Below are 20,436 nucleotides of genomic sequence, written 5' to 3'. Positions count from 1 at the left end.
CCTTTTTCAACTCAGTTCTTAACACATCAAGACCCTTCATAGTATCAATGAGTTGCAGTTTTGCTTCCTCAAAGTATTTAAGAAAATCATGAACCACTTCAGCAGAAACCATGTCTTCATTCTTAACATATTGATGAGTATATGCATAGTAGCATGAGGAATTAGGGTGTTGATCATCATCTTCTACTAAGGTTATTTTCTTCCTCCCCTTGGAATCGAACCAATACCTTTATCAAGAAACCTCTTGCAAAACCACCAGTGCGAGAAGGAGAAGACATTCTTGACAAAACCACAAAAATCTAGAGTATGCGTACGTGACTCAATAGGTTTGGTATTTAAATGGTTTCTTAGGGAAGGCAACTTTTAGGGTTTCTAAAGACAGTTCATGACAAGTAAGTCATGGGTACCCGTACGAACATAATCCGAACCCAAACGGAAAACCAACTAACACAGAGCAAACTTTAAGACTCAACAGTAATTTTGCTACGTGGAGATTTTCTTTCACAAAAATTTTGCTCAATAACTTTTATATCTACATAGAAAACTAATTTAGAGCACAAGAGTAGCAGGCAACATAGTTGCAACAAAACTTTAAAAAAAAACAAAAAAAATAGTCGAATAGATTCTTGAGACTCAACCAACACTTAGGCACATCTGTCTGTGGACAAAAGTTTAGCTATGTACGATAAGAAAATAACTCAACTATTCAGAAAGCATTTTTGCCGAAAGTATACCCGGTTATTAACACATCTTACACAACAAGATTTTATGAGTAAGCATTCAACCCTTGTGATTAATTAGCACAAGTATGAGCCCTAAGATCATTAAATGAATGGTGTTCATGACTGAGTCTTTTCTTTCTTCCAATTCCAGGAGAAAATCCTTTATGATGTGAAAAATTATCATAAAACTTGCTGTCATCAAAATATGACTAAGTTAGAGTCCTTACCAGAAGAAGCTTGTGTGGAGGATTTTGATATCCTGTTGATAAGATCCTTGTATACTTCAATTATCAGATTAAGGTTGTCCTTCATATCTCCACTGTTGTTTCCATCCAAATGAACCTTTTTCACATCTTGAACATCATTCTTCCCATTAGGTTGAGAGGGACCTTTCTGAAATCTCCTTGACCAAATTGTATTAGAGTTACAATCTGCCCGATCATTCGTTGAGCAAATTGAACTGACTTTCCTGGAAGAATTCACAGGGTGAGTATTAAAACCAATCGGTTTAGACATCTGAATGTCAGTTACACCTTTGAGAATTAAATCTAAGGTGTGTTGAAGTTGAATAATAGAATTGTCATTCAACCTAGATTTGTTTTTTCGTTCAGCATGTCCTTCTGAATCACAAAAGAGACACACTTTCTGATCACCTGAGTGATTAGAGTGAACAGACTTAACAACATTGTTAGGAGATTTCTTTCTACCGAGCGATGTGAAGTTTCCTTGATTAGAGGAAGATACAAGCACATCATTTCTAATCGGAAGAGATTGTGATTTAGCTTATAGAACTGAATTTTTAGTTGAAACAAAAGCGATTGGTATAGTGGACTCTTTAGAACATCCTCGAATAGAGAGTTTACTCAAAAGATGTTCAATTTCCAAGGCATCCTTTTTGAGTTTTACCTCGAGTGAGGAGCAAACTTTGTTGTTTTCCTCGCTAAGAGCCTTTAAATTAGAGTCACGATCATTTACTATACCGATAAGTGCATTGACATTGTTTTTTAACCGATTGATTCTATCAGCCTGGATTCTAGCAAGATTTAGAATCATTTTACTCTCTTCGGCTGCATCCCTTTCTTCAACAGAGTTAGACTCGTTTGAAAGATAATCGGGATAACACTTATCAGTGCAATCCTATTTCGTCGGAACATAATGTTCATCTATATTCGAGATAGACGAATCTTTATCCTTGATAGATTTTATCGAAACATAACTTTTGTCTTTGGTGATGCGTTTATCAGAGATAGCACTTCTATCCATAGAGTCAGATCGCTACAAACGCAGACTTATAAGGTCTTAAACGTGTTTGCCTGCTCTGATACCAATTGAAAAAGCGGGGGTCAAACAACCACACCCAATATTTCGCTTAGCAATCTGTATGGAGTAACTCTAATATACTTTCAAGAGAATCAACTAGACAATTAAACTCAATCTTAATAAAAGTATATCAAAGAGTTATATCTCTATTTGTCAATTCAATCTGCAATCAAACAAATAGGAATTTGCGAGCCCGGTTGAATATAAGAAATAACTTGCACGGTATCAAAAACCAATATCCAAGTGTCAATCAATTTAACCAACAACCAAGGGTTGGATTCACAATTGATTGAACTTACGCACAACCTATGATATTTCAGTTATATAAACAAAGATAATGTGAAAAACAAATAACACAGACACCAGAAGTTTTGTTAACGAGGAAACCGCAAATGCAAAAAAAACCCGGGACCTAGTCCATATTTGAACACCACACTGTATTAAGCCGCTACAGACACTAACCTACTCCAAGTTAACTTCAGACTGGAATGTAGTTGAGCCCTAATCAATCTCACATTGATCAAGGTACAGTCGCGTTCCTAACGCCTCTAGAACCACACTGGATTTGCGCACTTGATTCCCTTAGCTGATCTCACCCATAACAAAGGGTTTCTACGACCCAAAGTCGAAGACTTGATAAACCAATCTGTCTCACACAGAAAAGTCTATCGAATAGATAAATCTGTATCCCACAAATAAACCAATGAGTTTTGTTCCGTCTTTCGATAAATCAAGGTGAACATGAACCAATTGATATAGGAGACTTATATTCCCGAAGAACAGCCTAGAAATATCAATCACCTCACAATAATCTTAATCGTATGGTAGCGAAACAAGATATTGTGGAATCACAAACGATAAGACGAAGATGTTTGTGACAACTTTTTATCTTGCCTATCGGAGATTAATCTCGTGCAAATCTTAGAGAAGATAATACTCAATCACGATAGAAAACAACAAGATTAGAACACGCAACTACAGAGAACATAGTTGGGCCTGGCTTCACAATCCCAATGAAGTCTTCAAATCGTTAACCTACAGGGTTTCGTGAAAAACCTAAGGTTAAAGGAGAATCGACTCTAGTCGCAACTAATATCATACATGAGGTGTGGGGATTAGGTTTCCCAGTTGCTATAGTTCTCCCTTATATAGTCTTCAAAAGTAGGATCAGAATCTCGCAGCAATAATATCTCAGCGAAATTATCAACAACACAACACAACACAACAGTGTCGCAGAATAATTTCAGAAACGATATAATAAACGATGTCAGCTAAAATCATGAGAAAGATGTGATGATTCTGCGAAAATTAGAGAGTTTGCGAGATTAACATTTGAAAGGTTGCGAGAATATCACAAGCCATATCCGAAAATAAAGAACAGATTAGTTGTCATCCACTATGTATTTCCCTATAAATAGTCGTTCAACTGCGAAGAAAAGGAGAGAGATCTTTTTTGAGTAAGAAACAAGTAAATAGGAGAGAGAAACTCTAGAGCAGTGGTTATTCTTGATTCTTTTATCTTTTCTTGTAAGATTGTTCATAGATTCATCAATAAAATTAAGATTGTTAATCTAAAAATGAGTTGAGTATTAATGAAATCATATGAGGGGTGTAGTGTAGGATTTCCTGCAACTACATAATGGCGCTAGAAACAGGGAGGCTGAAGATCGAAAGTTAAAGATTGTTGTTGAGATTGTTCAAATCAAGAAAGTGATTAAATAAATCAATGAACCAGTTAAAAGAAAAATGATTAGAGTCAATGAAGATGAAAAAAGATTGGAGTGTAATACGATAACAAAAACAATGGTTAATGAATTCCATGAAAACATCAAAGGAAGAATACATAAACGAAATTTTGAAGGAAGGAAGGTTATGGCGGTAGAAAAGACATCACCCTTGAAAGATTGGGAAAAGCAGCGATAGAAATACCAAAAGAAAATTTGAACCACACATCTCCATTGGTTATTACAGTGCCTATTACGTGAAAAGAGAAGGAGACAACAACAAAATCCACGGGAGAATGGATGTTGAACAGAACTTTAATCGATACAAGAAGTTCAGTGGATATAATATTTTATCATGCATTCAGGGGAATGGGATTTAAAGATGAAGAAATGTCCAATTCAACATATTTTTTTCGTGGCTTCGGAAAATCCACAACAAAACCTAAAGGAGAAATAGTGGTACGAATTCCACTAGGAGAGATTGAAACACATGTAACACTATGCGTGGTGGATATGGAATCGCCATATAATATGTTGCTAGGAAGACCATGGATACATGTGATAAAAGTTGTAGTATCAACATTACATCAATGTATTAAATTCCCCACACCAAATGGAATAGGAGAAATCAGAGGAGATGTTGACAATGCGAAATTATGTCATCAAATTGAAGTAAAGCATTATGAAGGACAAGAAAAAAGGAAACAATTTCGCAGAAAGTTGGCAAAGGAGGCAAAGAAAGAAGAAGAATTTAGAGTATATATGATAAGGGCAAAAAAAAGGCAATGGAATACCCAGCGAAATTTCGGAAGAAGGAGAAGGACCTGTGAAAACAATAAAAGAACCAACACCAATGGGAGAACCCAAGCCCAGTTACACTGCCGCAGAACCAACAAAGAAATAAACGTTGGGACTATAGAAGAACCTCTAATATTGAGAATTGGAACCAAGATGGATGTAGTAGAAGAAGAAAAAACTGTTAACCTTTTGCGAGAATATAAAGACGTTTTCGCAGGGAGCATGGATGAGATACCGGGAATAGATCCATCAATTGCATGCCACAAGTTGGAGATTAAAAAAAATGTGAGACCATTTAAACAAAGAATAAGAAAAAAATTGCAACAACTTACCATTCCCAAATAGAAGAAGAACTACAGAAAATGCTTGATGCGGGAATCATAAGAGAAGCTAAATACCCAGAATGGATAGCGAATATGGTCATTGTCCCAAAGAAAAACAAAGGAATAAGGATTTGCATAGATTTCACTGATTTAAACAAAGCTTGCTCTAAAGATAGTTTTCCGTTACCAGATAGGGTATCGTCTTTAGATGGGTAGAAAGTGTATAACCAAATCCCTCTCGCCGAAGAAGATCAAGAACATACTGCATTCTTCTCCCGTAGAGGTTTATATTGTTACACGAAAATGCCATTTGGTTTGCGAAATGCGGGAGCGATATACCAAAGAATGGTAGAGAAGGTGTTCGAAAAATGGATACACAAAACATTAGAAGTATACGTGGATGACATGTTAGTAAAGAGTAAAGAAGCCAAATACCATGTACAAGACTTGAGGGAGATTTTTGAACAAATACGGCAGTATAACATTAAACTGAATCCTGAGAAGTGTACTATTGGAGTTGTATCGGGAAATTTTAGGCTACATTTTATCAAAGGAAGGAATACAGGTTGATCCAGAAAAAGTGCAAGCAGTTCGTGATATGCCAACACCAGCAACAATAAAAGATGTACATAAGTTGAATAGATTTCTAGCTTCGCTAGGGAGATTCATTTCGCGATCATCAGACAAATGCAAATATTTTTTCGATATACTCAAGAAGGGTGCGAAATTCAAATGGACTGATGAATGCGAAAAAGCTTTTCAAGGGATCAAAGAACATCTTATGAATACAACTATTTTACAAAAAGCAGAATCAGGAGAAGAATTATTGATCTATCTTGCGACGACGTCGCATGCATTAAGTGTTGTGTTATTGCGAATAGACGCAGGAGTGGAGAAACCCATTTATTACATTAGCAAAACTTTTAATAATGCCGAGAAGAATTACTCAAAGATTGAGAAGTTGATCTTACCATTAGTTTATGCATCATTTAAGCTCCGCATATATTTTCAAGCGCACAAGATAAAGGTATTAACGAAAGTACCAATTGAATCAGTGATGAAGAATTCTAAAAGATTAGGAAGAGTGGAGAGATGGAACGCACAAATAGGCAACTTTGATATTAAATATGAAATTTTGTCTTCACCAAAATCACAAGTTTTTGCACATTTCATGGCAGAATTTCCTTTAGAAGAAGATGAAGCGGTAGAAGAAATGATGGATGTAGAAGAAGAACACGGAGATCCAAAATATTTATTAACATAACCAAATAGATGGGAGATATTGGTAGATGGATCATCAAATGGAGAAGACAATGGAGTTGTAATTGTTTTAATTTCTACAGAAGGAATAAAGATGGCTTTTTCATTCAGATTGGAATTCGCGTCCACTAATAACGAAACGGAATATGAAGCTGTGATACATGCCTTAAAATTCGCAATAGAAATGAAACTAGAAAATGCCAGGATCATTAATGATTCGCAGCTAGTTATGCGCCAAATAAAGGGAGAGTATACTACAAATGAACCATCCTTGAAGAAATACAAGAAGCTCGTTGAAGAATTGTCAGCGAAAATCCCAAAAATAAAATGGAGGCAAATTTCAAGGAAGGATAACAGACTCGCAGACGCTTTTGCTTTCATCTCAAGCATAATGACAAATCCAACTGCGAGATGCATAAAAATACAAACACTTCTGTCACCATCAATCAATAAATAAGAAGAAGAAGTGAACGTGATGATAATAAACGATGAAGAAGAACAACAAACGAACAATATCGCAGATTGGAGAACGGAACTTCATGCATATTTGGCGAAAGTAGAAACACCAAGAAATAGATTAGAAACACACAAGTTAAAAATCCGAGCAACGAATTATGAATTAAGAGATGGGCTGCTATACCGAAAATCCTTTAATGGACCATTACTCAGATGTTTGACACGAGAGGAAGGAGAAAAAGTGCTAAAAATGTTACATAGTGGGGATGCTGGCAATCATAGCGGGGGAAGATCTTTGGCACATAGAGCAAAAATGCAAGGCTATTACTGGCCATACATGCACGAAGATGCAAAACAAATATCAATATGATGCGAAGATTGTCAACGACATGGAAAGAAAATACATGCACCTGGAGCACCATTGTCATCTTCAACCAGTGTGTGGCCTTTTGGGAAGTGGGGCTTAGATATTGTGGGGCCATTTTTACCAGGTTCTGGACAAAGAAGATACTTAATAGTCGCAACAAATTATTTCACAACATGGACAGAAGTGAAGGCAGTACAGCATATTCGCGACAAAGATATCTTTACATTCATATTCGAAAATATCATTTGCAGATTCGGAATTCCTGCGCAGTTGGTATCTGATAATGGGAAACAATTTGAAGGACAGAACATAGAAATGTTACTTAATGCATTTAAGCTAAAATCTGGAAAGTCTACTCCTTTGTATCCACAAGCTAATGGACAGGTAGGAGCAACAAACAAAACAATCGCAGATATATTAAAGAAGAAATTGGAAGGACATCACAGAGCATGGTGCGAACAAGTACATAATGCAGTATGGGCTTATAATACAACTAGAAGAGAAGCTACTGGAATGTCACCTTTTTGTTTAACATACGGAGTTGAAGCGGTGTTACCAACAGAAGTTGTTATTTCGACAACAAAGAGAGAAGCTTGGGAGAAAAATCTTAGTGCGGGTTTGATCTTAAACAAACTTGATGAATTATAAGAAAGAAGAGAAAAAGCTTTACAACATATGGAGAATTATCAGCGAAGATTAGCCCGAGAATATAATAAACGTGTCAAAGTACGCGAATTCCAACCAGGAGATTTAGTTCCGCGAGAGACACCAATATATCAGCGAGAAAATGGTGGAAAATTAGCGAAAAAATGGGATGGACCTTACATCATTAAGGAGATAGTTGGAACAGGAGCTTATAGATTAATGGATCCAGAAGGAAGAGATGTTGGTCATAGACTTGACAGACCATGGAACAGGTTGTACTTAAAAAGATATTATCCGTAAGAAGCTTTGAGAAGTTATGGATTCTGAAAGAATAATTGCAAGATTATTCATATCAAAACAAGATCATGATGTGCGAAACTTTCGCAGAGATAATCACAGAACAATGACATAAAAGAAAGGGGCGAACCTTTATGGCGTACACCCTAGTTCGCGAATAAAATTTCGCAAGAGGCAAATGTAAGACCTAAAGTACGTCATATAGGGGGTACCTGTTGCATGGCTCAGGGAAAGGCTACACCGCCACCGGAACCTGAGTCATGGAGATTTGGGGTCAATAAAGCCCATCCGGGAGAGGCACCTTGGATTCTCAGCTTAAGCATATGACTTAGGTTGGGCGACTAAGGTAATAAGGACTCTCCCAAGGAGTGCAGATCTGATCAAGGCGCCGAGGTACACGGTTGAGTCAAGAGTGCCAGGGGACGTTTGAAGCGTACCTTGCCATTCTTGACAAGTCTTGGCTTATACTGCACTCGGCCTGAAGAAAACCCCACTTAGGGTTGCAGTCTCGTAACCATAAGCCATAGGGTAAAAGGGATAAGAGGCCTGCGAAAACAACTGGTTGTTTTAAACTGGATGGGAGGAGCTAACCTTGTATGGTAGAAGTACGCCTCCTTGAAGGGCAACCAGGGGGAGTAAGGGCGGGGCCCTCCATTAGGGAGCTGATAAGTGTCTTAAGACGCAAATTTCATGAGGCTTTTTATTCGCAAGGGTATTAAGGCTTGTCATATTTGTGCAACAATCCTGAAGAGGCAATAATACAAAAGAAAAAGATAAGACGAGATCAATGGGTTTTCGCATGAAAGTGCGAAGACGTCCTGCGATTTCGTCGCAAGACGGCAATGTCATGGGGATTTATTTTCGCAAGAATATTTAGGCCTGTCATATTGTCGCAACATTCCTGAAGAGTCCACAATACAAAAGAAAAATTTAAGGCAAGATCAATGGGTTTTTGCATGAAAGTGCAAGGACATCCTGAGATTTTGTCGCAATGACAAGAGGTGCCATAATAAGACCTTTAATTAGGAAGGCAAAATAAGACCATATGATAAAACAAAATATTTATAAGTATTCATAACAAGTTATTTTTCGCAAGAAAGATAATGAGAGGCAAGTATGGGAATCAATAAACAAGAAGCATTATCTTTCTCATCAGCAAAATACTAAAAGGGAAAATTGATTCCAAAGTTGGTTGAAGAATATTATTCGCAAAAAATAATAAAGATAAGACAATTCAAGAATATAAAACTAGATAAGAAGCTCAAGCTTCAGTATTAATTCCAGTAGAAGGAGATAACAGACGTTCTTCGCCAACGTTCTCATTATCGCAAGCCTCTCCTTCATTTCGATTCTGATCTTCGCCTTGACTAGGACCTTGATTATCGCCAGCAATTACTTCTTCAGGAGAGATTTCTTTTTCATTTTCAGTTTGATTAACACCAGAAGATACTCCCTTAGAAGTAATTTCTTCTTCATCTTCCAAGAAATTATCCTCTGCACCACTTTCATAATCATAATCACTATCAGCAGGACGAGGAACTTCATCATCATCTACTTCCAAAGGTTCGATTGATGTAGGAGGAAGAGATTTAGACAAATAAATATCATTTACAAGGACTTCAGCTCGGAGATGTACTTGATGAAGAAGTGCTCTCTGATGATTCCTATCTTGAATATCCTTAAAATAGGCAAGATAATCAAGTCTTCTTTCTGCTCGGTCGCGAGAACCAGTAAGGACAGAGACGAGTAATGGATTTTCTTTGCGAATTTTGGCATATTTAGCATCCAAAGCAGAAAGGGAGGAATGAAGATTCTTCTCAGACTATGCGAAAGGTAGAATACAAAAATTCAATAAGATGAAGAACTCAAAAAGATATGACAAAGAAAAGATAATTAAGGCAGTCAAACTATTATGACTACCTTCCTTTTGCGAAATAAAGTGTTGAATCAAGGTCAGACAACTATTCTCCCAACGGTCCATTGCGTCATCAAATTTATCTCCAACTAAACCTTTAAGTCGAGACTGAAGATTTTTCTCTTTAGAAATAAGAAAGGCCTTTTTCTTCGCAAGAGAAGAATAAGATTCTTCTAATTTGGAATATTGTTCTTTAAGTTGATTCGCCTTTACACTTAAAGCTATTCTACCTTGAATGAGTGTATCTCTTTCAGCAATAGATGACTCTGTTACTTCTTTAAGTTCATTTTTCAAAGAGCGAAGAGATTGTTCTTGGTCATCACATACTTTCTGAAGAATGCTAAGTTGTTGTGAAGATATCACCATCTTGTTTAAACAAGTTCGCTTCTCTTGAGATAAGGTTTTATTCTCATCTGATTCCATCCCTAAATTAGCTTTAGTTAAAGAATAAGAAAGGCGAGATATTTCATTACTTAATAAATCTTGCCTCTGAACTAGTTGGGTATTTTCATTGGTAAGATTATTTATATGATCAAGAGAATATGAATAAAGGTTATCTAATTGGTTATATTGATCCATCAAAATCTCTTCATCAACACGGGCTTCTTCAACAACAGATTCAAATTCATATCTCTCCATTATTCGTTTCTGGTTTAAGGATTAACATGCGAAAGAGGTATTTCAAGGATAATTAAATATGGGAAGGATAAAACCATTAAAAGGACAAACTGAAGACACAGATAAGAAAATCATACCTATCAATTCATTATTCTTCTTGCGAAGGTTGTCACGATCCAACAAAACATTCTGAAGCTTTTGATTTTCGAGACGAAGAGCATTGCACTCTTTTTCCAAAGCTGTTTGCGAAGCAACTCTGTCAGAACCGAAATACTTACTCAGAATTTTACACATACTAGACTTGACATGATCAATGGAAGACTTCTTTCCATCATCCAGGACTTCAGACAAAACTTTGAAAGCAATATCTATTCCTTCCACGGTTTCTTTCGAAAAGGGAAGAGGCTCAGGTAGAGAACTAGCAATGATAGAAGGTTGAGAAACATTATCAATAGGAAGAGAAGAAGTTTCATTCACAGAAGGATCAATAATGGTGGTTTCAATCATTGAAAAGTCAGTTGAAGAAATGAAGTCTGAGGCAGCTTTTTCGCGAATTGGAGATGATGGTTTATCTTGCGAAGATGTCGCAGGAGATTTAGAAGAGATAAGTAAGTGGAATGGAACAGAGGTTTCAACAGTTTTAAGGTGGCGAGATTTCTTGAGAGGTTTATTGACGTCCTTATCACCCTGCGAATTACAATCCAGATAAGAAACAGAGGCAACAATATTGTTATTAGAAAAGAATAATGTTTCTTACTACCTTCTGATTCGCAGACTTTCTTTTATGCGCAACAATCTTATGCTGCGGTTTGGGAATATTAGGGTTATGAACCGTAAATTTAGTGTTGGAGGCGCTTTTGCTGAAATAACAACAGTATGGGAATCACATAAACAACATCAAATAAGGCAGTAAACAAGATCAATTTCAGCAAAACCCATAAGGAAGAAAAAAGAAAACTAACCTTGATGAATCCATGGAAAACACTAGCAGGAAGATTATTTCGAAGAAAATTACGAATGATGAAGATCTACAAAGAGAACAATATGAAGATGAAGAAGAACTTAAAAAGATTAAAAGAAGAAGAAAGAAGAAAAGTTGCAGTAATGGAATTTACAGAAGAACGATGAAGTTGCAGAGAAAATAAAAAGAAAGAAAAAGAGAATAAGAAAGAGTATATATAGAGGAAATTTTTTCTCGAAAAGGTAAACACGATAAATGCGGAAAGATATAAGCGGTTAAAAAGCAGCAGTTACAAAAGACGTGTCAAGAAGCAGATGAGAAAAAGGATATGTGTGATAAATGCAGAATATGAAAGAATGGATAACTGCGGCATTTCTCACATCATTCTCTACTTCGCTGAGAAGATATGAGAAGAGGAAAGATGTAGGATCAGAATCTCGCGGTAATAATATCTCATCGAAATTATCAACAACACAACACAACAGCGTCGCATAACAATTTCAGAAACGATATAATAAACGACGTCAGCTAAAATCATGAGAAAGATGTGATGATTCTGCGAAAATTAGAGAGTTTGCGAGATTAACATTTTCAAGGTTGCGAAAATGTCGTAAGCCATATCCGAAAATAAAGGACAGATTAGCTGTCATCCACTATGTATTTCCCTATAAATAGTCGTTCAACTGTGAAGAAAAGGAGAGAGATCTTTTTTGAGTAAGAAACAAGTAAATAGGAGAGAGAAACTCTAGAGCAGTGGTTATTCTTGATTCTTTTATCTTTTCTTGTAAGATTGTTCAGAGATTCATCAATAAAATTAAGATTGTTAATCTAAATATGAGTTGAGTATTAATGAAATCATATGAGGGGTGTAGTGTAGGATTTCCTGCAACTACATCAAATTAGGGGTTGCAATCAATGCTACCTTGGTAACAAAGCATTCAATATTTATCGTTAGATGAAATCCTGATTAGACTCAAGCTAATATATTTCAACCATTAGATCGAACTTAGATTGTTACACATAAATGAAAAGTGATTTCATTTAGATATGAGTAACCGTACCTAAACGTGTACACCTTTGTTGGCTCAACAATAGTTAACCGAAGTTAGCCATATGAACACTTTCATATCAACCATATTCATCTTAACCATAACTAGTTCAAATGACTCAAATGAAACTAGTTATAGAGTTGTTTAATTGTTTATATTCTCATAGAAGTATACAAGACACAATTGAACCAAAATAGATTTTGATTCACTTGAATCAAGTCATGCACATTATAGCCACAGTTTGCAAAAGACTGCATTCCTTATTATATAAATGTATTACTTCATGAACAACCCGATTTTAGAACATAACCTATTCAAGTATGCAAACGGGTACGCATACCTAAGTAGCCGGAATTAGTTTAAGTTCGCCAGTATGCGAACGGGTACGCATACCTTCCAAACTCAGCATAAATTCCGGGACCTAAACCTCACGCCAATACGCGTACTGGTATGCGTACAAGGTTCCCGGGCTTTCACTAAACCAGCCACGGGTATGCATACTATGGTTCCCGGACTTGGATTACATATATGCAAGTACACCTACTATGCTTTATCCAATCATGGTTAAGTTTTCTAAACTCCATTTCAGTCATTGAAACATTCTCAGAAGACGACAATAGCTGTCTCACACAAACTATTAGCTTCAAAGCAATTTTCAAGTGATCGAATGATCAATACGAAACATTCCGAGTCTACATCAAATGACTGTCACACAAATCATGTAATATGTTACAAGGCGATTTTCACATGATCATATTTTGACTATCGTCAAGAATATAAGATTAAATTGGTTAAAGTGAAAGCTTACCAACACATTTTGAGAAATATGTAAGCGAGTTAAAATCAGCTCGAAATATCAAATGTGTATAATTGAAGTCTATATAGCTATACGACTTTTGTCTCAAATTAGGAGATAGAGTAGATAGACTTTTGAGTGATAGATGAGTTCAAGTCTCTACATACCTTTTGTTGATGAAGTTCCATAAGCTCCCCTTAGTAGTTCTTCGTCTTCAATCGATGAACGTCGTGAAGTCTAATGCTCAACTACACTTTATATGCTATTCCGAGACTTAGCTATAAGTAGACTAGAAATCAAGACTTATAGTTTTGGCAACTAAACTTGGCAAACAAGCTTGAGATAGCAACACTTGCGAGTTCGGCCAAGCAGTGCTCTAGCAGTATTTAAAACAAAATCATAAGATTTTTTAACTGAAACAGACAAATCTTTAGAAAAACAGTTGCAGACAATTGTCAAGACGGGTCGACTCTCTAGTTTTTACTGTCCCACCAACGATAAATGTGAACAGTAGAAAGGTTTTCCCTGACAGAAAAGAAAAGTGAGACATAATAATCTTTTGGTGATGATGTTAGCCATCTACTCCTTTGAAGGAATGAATAAAACTTAAATAGAACCATCTCCAACCAAATCTCTTATGAACACACTATGGTTTTCTCTCCAATGATAGACAAAAGACATTTTTGTTAGAGCATTGCTCGGTCGAACTCGCATGCGTTGCTATCATAAGCATGTTTGTCAATGTTAGTGATCAAAACTATAAGTCTTGATTTTTAGTCTACTATAGCTAAGGTCTCGGACTAGGATAAAAAGTATAGTTGAGCTCAAGAACTCCATGGTAATATTCATACAAGACGAAGGACTACTCAAGGAACCGGTGGATCTTCATCGACTAAAAGGTATGTAGAGACTTGAACTTATCTATCACTCAAAAGTCTATTTATCTCCTATCTTGAGACAAAAGTCGTTTTGCTATATAGACTTAGATTATACACATTTGTTATTCCGAGCCGTGTTTATCTCGCCTATCTATTTCTCGAAATATGTGTTGGTAAGCTTTCGCTTTAGCCAAGTTCATCTTTACCTAGTGACGAAAGTCATGACAAGTTTCAATCACTTTGAAAATTGCTTACTTTGACGAAAAATAGTTTGTGAATAATAACTATAGAATATCAACGTCCTCTAAGAATGTTTCAATGACTGAAATGAGAGTTTAGATTATATAATCATTGGAGGATATAAGCATTGATGTGGAAACACATATATGTACAAGTCCTTATTCCTTGAACCGAAGTTTGCGAACTTTGTTGATCAAGAGAACCAGAATAGTGGTGTGAGCCAAGTCCGCGAACTAGCGGAAGTTCTCGACCCGAGAAATTCTGCTGGAGTTTGTGAACTCCGTCAGGGAACTTAATTCCGCGAACCCAGTCCGCGAACTTGAGTAGGTTATATCTAAAAACGATGTTTGTGAACTTATTCTTATATAAACTAAGGAATGCAAATTGCAAACCGTGGCTATATATTTCATGAACCGATTCGAGTGAATCAAATCGTTTTTGCTTCAATTGTGTCTTGTGTAGTTACATAAGATTTCCTTGCAATTGAACAACTCTCTAACTAGTTCATTTGAGTCACTTGAACTAGTTATGGTGAAGAAGAATATGGTTGATATGAAAGTGATCATATGGCTAACCATTTGGTTGAATATTGTTGAACCAACAAATGTACAAGTTTGGGTATGGTTACACAAGCCTAGAAACGGGCATTTCATTTGTGTGTAACAAGCTAGTTTTCGATCTAACGGTTGAAAGATATTAGCTTGAATCTAATCAGGTTTTCATCTAACGGTGAATATTGAATGCTTTGTTACCAAGCTAACATTGATTGCAAACCCTGATTTGAACGACTATATAAGGGAGAAATCTAGCAAATGGGAAACCTAATCCCCACACCTTCTATGTGATACTAGTTGTGTTAAGCTAGAGTCAATTCTCCTTTAACCTTTTTCTTCTAAACCAGGTTAATGACTTAAAGACTTCATTGGGATTGTGAAGCCAGACCGATACTACTTTCTTGTAGTTATGTGATCCGATCTCGTTGTTTCTATCGTACGAGTACAATTGTAATAATTGGCTTGAGATTGATATCTCCGATAGGCAAGATATAAAAGTAATCACAAACACTTCGTCTCATCGTTTGTGATTCCGTAATATCTTTTTCGCTGCGTCGATTAAGATTATTGTGAGGTGATTGATAATACTAGGCTGTTCTTCGGGAATATAAGTATGGTTTATCAATTGGTTCCTGTTCACCTTGATTTATCAACTGACGGAACAAAACTCGTAGGTATATTCGTGGGAGACGGATTTATCTATTACCGTAGACTTTTCTGTGTGATACGGATTTGTTTATTAAAGTCTTCGACTTTGGGTCGTAGCAACTCTTAGTTGTGGGTGAGATCAGCTAAAGGAATCAAGTACGTAGTATCCCGCTGGGATCAAAGACGTAGGCGCATAACTGTACCTTGGATCAGTGTGAGATTGATTGGGGTTCAACTACAGTCCAGACCGAAGTTAATTTGGAGTAGGCTAGTGTCTGTAGCGGCTTAATACAGTGTGTGTTCAATCTGGACTAGGTCCCGAGGTTTTTCTGCATTTGCGGTTTCCTCGTTAACAAAATTCTGGTGTCTGTGTTATTTCTTTTCCGCATTATATTTTTTTATATAATTGAAATATCACAGGTTGTGTGTTGCTCAATCAATTAGAATATCCGATATTTTGGTTGTTGATTTAAATTGATTGACACTTGGATATTGGTCTTTGGTACCATCCAAGTTATCTCTCTAGTATTTAATACAGACTTGCAGATTTCTATTTGATTGAGTATATATCAAATCGAGAGATTGAGATATAAACTTTTTGATATACTTTTTATCTAGATTGAGTCTGAATGTCTAGTTGATTCTCTAGAAAGTATATTGAAGTTTTTCCATACAGATTGCTAAGCGAAATATTGGGTGTGGTTGTTGTACCCCCACTTTTTCAATTGGTGTCAGAGCAGGCAAACACGTTTAAGACCTTACAAGACTGTGTTTGTAGCGATCTGACTCTATGGACAGAGGTGCTATATCAATTAACGTACCACCAGTCTTCGATGACCCTAATTACTTATGGTGGAAAAATTCCTATGCGAGCTTTTCTTCAAGCACGTGATTTTCAATCATGGGTATATGTTGCTAATGGCTATAATGCTCCCGTCGTGGCAGTTGTAGATGTAAACGTTCCCAAAGATATTGGTGAATACACCCTTGCAGAAATAAATGCTGCAAAGAAAAATTCCGACGATTTGAATGCCATTATACATGCCATTGCCCCAAATCTTCAGCACCATGTGCCAAATTGCACGAGGTCTAAAGATGCGTGGGATATCTTAGAAACCGTATTCGAAGGTAACTCCGGTGAAAAGGAAGCTAGGCTTCAAAACCTTAATTCCGATTAGGAAAACCTTCGTATGGCAGATGAAGATACATTTGATGAGTTTAATCACAGAGTGTCTGAAATTGTTAATGCATCTTTTGCATTGGGTAAGACTATTCCTGAAAAAGACATTATGATGAAAATTCACAGATCGCTGCCATCTAGATACGACTCTAAGAAGCATGCCATCGTTGAGGGAAATAACCTTTATAATCTCTCCAGAAATACGCTGGTTGGGAAGCTTAATATCTTTGATCACGAACATTCATCCAAAACTAAGGATGTTGCGTTAAAAGCACAAAAAGACACTAAATTACTTGATAAGAGTAAAAAATTGCATATCTCTGAAGATCATCATTTTGAGACAGATTCATCATATGAAGATCTTGACAAGTCAGTCTCGATGATCACAAGACAGTTTAGGGATCTTCTGTTGAAGAGAAGTAAACGGTTCTCCAGAGATAAGCCTAAAGCATCAGTTAAACCTCATAATCGTATTCCTCCTAAAAACAGGGAAACAGATGAAACTGATGATGAGGATATGCCTCAGTGTTTTAAGTGTAAGGGATTTGGTCATTTTGCAAACGAGTGTCCAAATCGTAGAAAATACACTGGGAACAAAGGTCTTGCTGCAACTCTTGATGAAATGTATGACAACTATGATTCTAATGAAGACGAGAAATCAAGTGTTGCACTTCTTTGTGGAAATATCGATTTTGATAATTGTAGCAATACATACATCAATCTCGATATTCTTTCAGAAGAGAACCAAACTAATCTGGAAGAAAAAATTGACCCATTTCTTGGAAACTCTGTTTGTAATGTTTCAGGTTCCACCATGTGTCTAGCTGCATGCACATCTCAGAAACCTGACTTTTATCCTAGTTTGACGTGCTCGTATTGCTGTCTAACGGGTCATGAACTTTCAAGGTGTTACAACTACAAACACCAATTGAGGCACATCAACAAACTTCAACGAAGAGCAAATCAATTAGCAAATAAGCTTAAACTTGCTCGGAAGACCGCTGAGGTATGTAGGATTTTATCTTCGTCTAAGAAGTTAGTTTCCAAGGATAAACCAAGACCATTAGAGAAGAAAGTATGGTCGAGTCGTTTTGATAGACAGAGGTTTGTGGATTCCTCTCAAGAGGAAAATGGTGGACAAATTGTTGTTCACCACAAAGCAACTTGATTGTGTTGTTTTGTAAATCTTGTCTCATGTGCCTGATCAAAAGAGACAATGATTTTGTACCTCTCAAGCTTTAGGAAAAGTTTTTTTCTTCTTATTTTCTTAGTTTTTGTTCTTCTCTGTCTATCAATAAAGGAGGGTTATTATCGATAATTATACTCTTTATAGGGTGGTGAGTTGGACGTGTACGAACCTGTTTAAAGGTTTCGAAACCCTACATTCCTTTTTCCTTCCTTAAAACCTATTTTTATCTTAAGACTACTTGTTGAGTTCAATTTGTGATTTCCTCTCACAAACCCATACGATATGGATACTCCAAGCATGATGTCTTCTGATGGAAAAGATGTTAATATGATTTTTAAGCCATCAATCATGAAGGAAAAAGAGAAATCTCCGTTATCTCCTACCTTGAAAAGAAAAATAAGGAATGTGAGGAAGCCAAGAGTCGTTCCTTCAAACTCTCAGAAGTTTTCTGATGTGCTTGAAGTGTTGAAGGAGATGCGAAATGATATTCAACAAATAAAGGCTTTTGTATATAAGACTCATGAGATTTAGAAGGCCCTGGTTCGATATCATCAGCCAAGAAGGTTTATTGATATAAACTCCTACCTTAATGAACCTTATGTCCCAATGGATGTTGTCGACAAGGAGTTCGGGGATGATAAAGAATTCTTCAAAGGTCTTATTGCCTAGTAAATCTTTTATTTTCTTGTTTTGTTATAAGGATAACTAGAGTTTGGAATAGCCTTTATTGTGATTACACATAGCTATGTCCAATGTTTTCATCTTCATGTTTTTAGATTTATTGGTTTAAATTCTAAATTTGTTTGGAAGATGATTTTTGCAGTATTAATCTTTATGGTTTTATATATTTCAATATTGTTATGGGATATGTATGTTTACGTCCGTGAACTATGAGTGTCCCGTACCTTTTCAAAAGTAAAGTCTTTCGTATGTCGATATGTATGTATTGATAAAAGAATGAATAGATTTTTGACAAATACAAAAGTTAAGCCTATTATGTCAATTATTGATGGGAGATAGGTTAAAATCTTTTGTTTGCAAGGATTATGTCTATTGAATGTCGTTATGCGAATAGTGATTGAAAATAGAATGAATCCTTGTGTATTCCGCAGTATTGATCTTCCCTGATCCATATTTTATGTATTACTGTGAGGCTCCGTAAAGTGTCTTATGTTGAGCACTAAACGGCCAAGTTGATTATTTTTATGATTAGCTTAGTTTTTGTTCCGTGAGATACTTTATGTCGAGCATATTCAACTAAGTTAATCATCTTGTTTGGTTATTTAGTTGATGCTTCGTAAGTTTTCTTATGATGAGCATGACCAATTAAATTGATTACTTTTGTGATTAGTTTGGTTGTGTATTTCGATTAGATTAATTATGGGTCCTCTTGTGATTAATCTAATTGTATATTTTTGAGTCTCCATAAGTTCACTTATGTTGAGCATCTTTCGATTAAATTAATCATGGGTTCTCTTGTGGTTAATTTAATTGAGTATTTTGGATTCAAATTCATACTTGTATGTGATTTGTTATGTCCAAAGAAATCCTTCTTTTCTTTCGAAATTAAGGTCGCTCTTATTGTTCTTTCGGGAATGACATTATATGGGGGAGAGTTCTTAATTGAACTTGTGCTTAATTGTGAAATCTTTGTGGGGAGTGCGGCTGTGGAATATTATAGGGGTTATCTTGTATATTTATAAACTCCTTGATGGATGCATTTAGCTTCGGCTTTATGATTGCATCTAAATAAGATGATGTGTGTTTCTTTCTTTTGGTCATGAAATGTCTCTTCCGGAAATTTCATTAGGATCTCGTTCTTGTACCTTTGCCAATTTTATTGACAAAATGAGGAGAATTAATATGTTGTTCACACTACAAATACATATGGTTTTCGGATCATTATGTAAGGGGGAGTGGTTTCCATGTGAGATGGAGTATTGACTAAGGAGGAGTGATACATATGACCATAGTATTGTTGTTGAAGTTGTGATACAATTGAAATTTGACGCTGTGTAATGATACTATGACACTGGATAACAATGATTGAGAACTCTTGTTTTCTCGTTGTTATAGCTACGGATTTTCAACAACGATGATGCTGAACTTACAACCTTTGGGATCACTGGAGTACTTGGAAGTGACGAAGATTTCGAGTAATGTTGAAGATTAGACATCTCCCACCCCTTTAATGAGCGCAAGGAATTTGAAAGCGGGTGAAAACTTAACTGTTAGATTTTCCATCACCAAAATTCGGCCGTCAGATTTCATAGGTCCAAAATAAAGCAATTCCATGTGAACATTAAATTGAAGCCCTTGGATATCCGTGTTTGGTTTTCAACAGTCGGTTTTCATTTTAACGGGAGGACTTTGGCGTAAATACGGTTAGACATAGGGATGTAACTTTAATTCTTCATAAGTCTTCTTTCTTTTTTGTATTTACAAAAAGGACATTTTTATAAAAATTATGATGTAAACTTAGAAGCTTCATATCTT

Source organism: Papaver somniferum, chromosome 5 (genome assembly GCF_003573695.1).
Source record: "Papaver somniferum cultivar HN1 chromosome 5, ASM357369v1, whole genome shotgun sequence".
Taxonomy (NCBI): Eukaryota; Viridiplantae; Streptophyta; class Magnoliopsida; order Ranunculales; family Papaveraceae; genus Papaver; species Papaver somniferum.
Note: the sequence above shows the minus strand (reverse complement) of the source record.